This window comes from Pipistrellus hanaki (assembly GCF_964339955.1).
Source record: "Pipistrellus hanaki genome assembly, chromosome: 3".
NCBI lineage: Eukaryota > Metazoa > Chordata > Mammalia > Chiroptera > Vespertilionidae > Pipistrellus > Pipistrellus hanaki.
Genome location: NC_140505.1, coordinates 82,975,249 through 82,981,248, shown reverse-complemented (window position 1 = coordinate 82,981,248; position 6,000 = coordinate 82,975,249).

Sequence of the window (6,000 nt, the reverse complement as noted above, 5' to 3'; positions counted from 1 at the left end):
GCTTTTGCCACACTGATCACACCAATATGGTTTCTCCCCAGTGTGGATCCTCTGATGTAGGATGGGAGCTGAGCACTGACTGAAGAAGGCCTTCCCACACTCATTACATTTGTATGGTTTTTCCCTGGTGTGGGTTCTCTGGTGTTTGATAAGGTCTGAGTTCTGAGTGAACTTTTGTTGCACTGTGTGCATGGGTATGGTTTTTTCTCCAGTGTGAATTCTCTGATTAAGAATAAGGTCAGGAGGAGGATCCAAGATGGCTGCTCGGGTATACACCTAGCCGCAGCAGCTCACAACAATTTCAAGGGAATACAACTAAAATGTAGAGTGGACATTGCCCAGAGCTACAGGTAGTCGACTAACTGAAAACTCTACAATAGGAAGGAGGGAGAAAACCAGAAGGAAAATCAGAGGAGCTGAAAAAAAGCCTAAGGTACGGAGACATGCTGCGCGCTCGCACGCACGGGCGCGGAGAGGTCGCAGCCGGAGAGGAGGAGAGGGCTGGGTGCTGCCTGGCGTTCCCTAGCAGGAAGGAAATAGAACCCCCAGCCTGGGCTGAACCCCCGAACCGGCAGCACTGAGCCCCAAGTTATGGGCCAGACCCTGGGGACCCAGGCTCCGGCAGGGAGAGACAATCCCGGGGGACGGCGAAATGCGGGGCCCCCGGAGTCGCGCGCACATGGCGCGCAGAGAACTGAATGTTGACTCTGATGCTGAATTACCCTAGCCGGAAGAAACAAAGCCTCCGGCGGCAGCTCTGAGCCTCAGTCCAGACCGCCCCGAACTCCAGGTCTGGGCCAGTCCCTGGGGACCCAGGCTCGGGCAGGGGGAGACAGGGCTGTGAGGTGGAGTCCTGGGAGCGCGGCGAAAGGCCGAGCCCCCGGAGTCGCGCACACTGTGCGCAGAGGACAGTCTGTTGACTCTGATCCTGGACTCCCCTAGTGGGAGGGAGAAAGAAAGCTCCAGACTGGAGGAACGCGACGAGGAGCAGGAGCCCCTGCCGGACACCGGCCAGCCGGGCGCCAGCAAGGAGCCGGGCGACGGGGCCCCCAGGGGGGGGGGTGCCCCTGAGCCTTCGACTGCTGAGCGCGGGCAACGGAGCCAAGGACGGGGGCTGCTTCCTGGGCGGCGCCGACCCCGGCAACAGGCTGGAGCAGCGCGGGAGCCCGCGGAGAACAAAGGGGTGCCACAGGCCAACCTGCTGAGCTCCCAGGACAAGGAGGAAGAAACCAAAGAAGTTCTCAATGTGAAGAAATCAAGTGAGAGCAAATGATAGTAAAATTACTTAAGAAAGAATACAAAGAAGATCTTGAAAAATCAAAGACTAAGTCAGAACTCAACGCACCAGCCAACATTGCAACATAAATGCGTTTTTGTTTTTAAAAAAAAAAATGAAAAAAAAAAAGAGGAAAAAGGGACAGAATGTTGGAACAGCGGCGACCAGGCCTAGAGTGGCCAGGCACAAGGCAGTGGCAGCTGGGCCCGGAGCAGCAGTGGCCAGGCCCCAGAGCAGCAGCAGCCAGAACAAGAGCATCAACGGCCAGCACTGGAGCAGCCAGACCTGGGGCAGTGGCAGCCAGGCCTGAGGCAGAGGCGGCCAAGCCCAGGGTGGCCAGTCCGGGAACACCCAGACACGGAGTGGCCAGGCCCGGAGAAGCCGGGCCCAGAGCAGCCGGGTTGGGAGCAGCCAGGCCCAGAACAGCAGTAGCCAAGCACGGAGCATCCAGGCTGGGAGCGGCCAGGCTCGGAGCAGCCGGGTCGGGTGCGGCCAGGCCCGGAGCAGCGGCTGACAGGCTGGGAGCGGCCAGGCCCAGAGCGGCCGGGACCGGAGCAACCGGGCCCAGAGCAGCCGGGTCGGGTGCGGCCAGGCCTGTAGCAGCAACAGCCAAGTCCAGAGCAACTAGGTCGGGAGCGGCAGTGACCAGACCCGGAGCAGCTGGTTGTGGAACGAACCAGAGCAACAGAGGCCAGGCCCGGAGCAGCCAGGCCCAAAACAGCTCGCTCCTCGCCTGTACCTGCCCACGGCTGCCTCTCAGACATGGCTGGAAACTTTTGCGGGAACTTGAGGGTCTGCTGAATCAAGTGATGAAGGCTTAGATCTGGATGTGTTGAGTTAGTATAGCGCTGGGGTGTTGATCTGTGAGTGCCTTGGGTGGGGCCTGGATGAGGCTGGTTGACCTATTTGAAAATGTCTTTTGTGTGAAGTGTATCATTGGGCATGTGGAGGTATTATTGATATGAGAAAATGCTAAGTAACAGATTTACTATCTGAAAAGGGATTTACTATCGGGGAAAGGGAGGGAGGAAGAGACTGAACATAAACTGTGCACCTATGGATGAGGACAATGGGGGATGGGGAGGGGGCAGAGGGTGGGGTGGGAACCTGGTGGAGGGGGGAAGAAATGAGGAACCTTTGTAATAATATGAACAATAAAGATTGATTTAAAAAAAAAAAAAAAAAAAGAATAAGGTCAGGACTCTGACTGAAGGCTTTCTCACAAGTATTGCAATGATAGGGCTTCTCCCCAGAGTGCACTCTGTGATGTTTAATGAGGTCTGAGCTCTGACTAAAACTTTTATTGCAATGATTACATGCATATGATTTCTCTCCAGTGTGGATTCTCTGATGTAGAATAAGGTTGGAGCTTTGACTAAAGGTTTTCCCACACTCATCACATTCATAGGGTTTCTCACCCGTATGAATCCTATGGTGCTTTACAAGATCTGATCTTCGACTAAACATTTTAGTGCACTGGTTACATGGATAAGGCTTTTCTCCAGTGTGAATTCGCTGATGATTAATAAGATCTGAAAGTCCGCTGAATGTTTTGCTACACTGAGTACACGGATAGGGTTTCTCTCCAGTGTGGATTCTCTGGTGCAGAATAAGGACTGAACTCTGATTAAAAGCCTTCCCACATTCATTACATGTATAGGGTTTCTCTCTTATGTGGATCCTTCGATGTTTAATAAGGTCTGAGTTCTGACTGAAACTTTTGCTACATTGATCGCATGGATATGGTTTCTCCCCGGTATGGATTCTCTAATGTAGAATAAGATCAGAGCTCTGACTGAAGGCTTTCCCACACACATCACATTTATAAGGTTTTTCACCAGTGTGGACTCTTTGATGTTTTATAACATTAGAACTCTGACTAAAATGTTTGTTACAATGGTTACATGTTAGAAGGCTTCTCTCCAGTATGGATTCTCAAGTGTTTAACCAGGTCTGAGCGCTGGCTAAAACTTTTATGACAGTGACTGCATTGATAGGGTTTTTCTCCTGTGTGGATTCTCTGATGTATAATAAGATCTGAGCTCTGACTGAAGGCTTTCCCACATTCATCACATTTATATGGTTTTTCACCAGTGTGGTCTCTTTGATGTTTAACAAGGTCTGAGCTCTGACTGAAACTTTTAATACACCAATGACAAGGATAGGGTATCTCCCCAGTATGATTCTTTGATGCAGAACCAGAGCTGAGCTCACACAAAAGGTCTTCCCACACTTATCACATTCATAGGGTTTTTCCCAATGGTTTCTTTGATGCCTAATGAGGCCTGTACTCCAAGCAAAGCTTTGTCCACATTCATCACATTATGCTGTCTTCTTTTAAAGATGTTCTTATCCTTTTCATTTAATGTACCCCCAATTCACAGAATTCTCTGCATTCAGAATCCTGGAGAACATCGTCTCTGGGGTTGTCAGACTCTTAAGTCAATGGTTCATTTTCTGCTGTGATTTCTTCCTCTGAAGCCAGCTCTCCAATCTTGGTCTTGGTCTTACTATCTGGCAGAAGTGGGTGGTCTTGAGCTTCAGAATTGAACGGTATCTCCATGGGCTGCCGCTGCACACCTGACCCTCAGGAGCGCCCGGAGCATCACCATGGCCTCGGGGGCTTTTCTTGTCCAGGTCGGGCTCTGAGACCCCGAGGCAACGGCACCACCGGGCTGGGGAGCGAATCACTGCGGGCCGGGAGATACAATTCCTGACACCAGGCTCCAAAGCACGTCCTCTAGATGTAAAGAAATAAAGGAGGAAACAAAACCTCCTATGCAAACTTACTAAGTTTCCTCTCTTAGGCAGAACCCCTCGGGGACATGTCTTCTCCGTTCGGAGCCTGGTGACCTTCAAACCCCATTGGGGGGCAATGCCAGCCACGTCAGGTAGAGCGTCAAAGACCAGACACTGCTGTTTGCTTCCCTTCCACCTGCCGAGCCTTCATGGCGGAGTCTTTTCTTCCTCCCCTTCATGCCTTCAGACTGCTCTTCCCAGGCGCGGGGGGCTGGCTCATGCAGAGGCAACCAAGCTTCTGCCCCACCCACCCCCGGTTCCCAATGTTCATTCAGCGGAACCCAAGGGCCAGCAAAGACGGCCTGACCCAGCTCGCTGGGCCTAGGAGCCTCGCCCAGGGGCGACCCCGGCAGCCTCGCCTCCCCTCCCCACGGTCTCAGGAAAGCGCACGCGGCTCCCTGGTGGCGCTGCGAGCTGATTTTTGACATTATTAAGAGTGACTTTTCAAAAACATAAATTTGGTCATGTCTATTCAAACTTCTTTTGGAGTTCCCCATCACCTCTAGGATAAAATTCTTAACCTTACATGCAGTCTTTCACAATTCCCCTAGACTGACTTTCCCACGCACTACACTCAGGCATATTTTCTTGTGCTTCCTCAAGTGTGCAATGCTGCTTTCCACCTTCTGTCCAGAGTGTCTGCAGCTCCTTCTGAACTGAATGTCACTCACACTCTCAATCTGCCTTAGCAGAGCCTTACCCAGTTTTTCATACCTCACTTCCCTTGTGTGCAATGTGTGTGCCCTCCTTATAGTTGAGGCTTGGTTAATGCTGACATGTCCATGGCTTGGGTTGACCCCCAGACTGTGAGATTTGGCCACTGTACGAGCTGCTTTGGAGGGGCTATGCAGGTGACTGACCCCCAAAATCAGAATTTGCCACAGTAGGGTCTATTGCCGGTTGAGGCCACCCTTTGGGTGTGCCACTGTGGAGATAATTGGGTGGTGCTCTGTTGTGGTCTGAAACCAGACCTCAAGTCTTTTGGTTCTGAAGCTTCTTGAGAAGGACTCTGATGCAGGTAAATTTTAGATGCTGCCTGTGACCAATTCATGGTTAGGAGGGGCTAAGCTTGGAACCAAGGTCAGCTACCACCAGTACTGGGCCTGGAGCAAGTAGGCAAAAACCCAAGGCACCCTGAGACCCACTGCTGCATGCTGGCTGCCTATTAGGCTTACCCACTGAAAGCCTCAGATAGTGCACGAGTTGCATGCATGAGGCAGGTCCTCAAGGAGTCATTCACCAGGTAGAAGTGAGTAGTGTTCACCAGGTTAACAGACTCAAAGTCAGCACCAGTGCTCGGTCTGAGGCCACTCAGAAAAAGTCTCAAGAGTTCACCAAGGCAATTGCCTGGGGCCTACAGATCTTTGTGGTGGGATGGGGTCTAAGGGTGGAGTTAGTAGAGTTCACCAGGCTATAGCAGATTACTATTTGGGCCATATGGTGGGAGGGCTCAACACAGGTAATGTGGCATCTATCAGCCATGCGAGAAGATGGGTAGGGCAACTAAAACCACACAACCCCTGTGAGGTCTGGCACCCCCATGCCATTGACCAGAATTCCTCATGAGTTTTTTTTTCTCAAGACTGAAATGTGGGCCTAGACTGGTTCCTGCTGTCAAGGCCTTTGGCTGTGTGGAGTTTTCTCAAAAAACTGAAAATGGAACTCCCATTTGACCCAGTAATCCCATTCCTAGGAATATATCCCAAGAAACTAGAAACACCAATCAGAAAGGATATATGCACCTCTATGTTCATAGCAATAGCTAGCATAGCTAGAATTTGGAAACAGCCTAGGTGCCCGTCAGCAGATGATTGGATAAAAAAACTATGGTACATCTACCCAATGGAATACTATGCTGCCATAAAAAAGGAATTCTCATCATTTGCAGCAACCTGGATGGAATTGGAGAACATCATGCTGAGTGA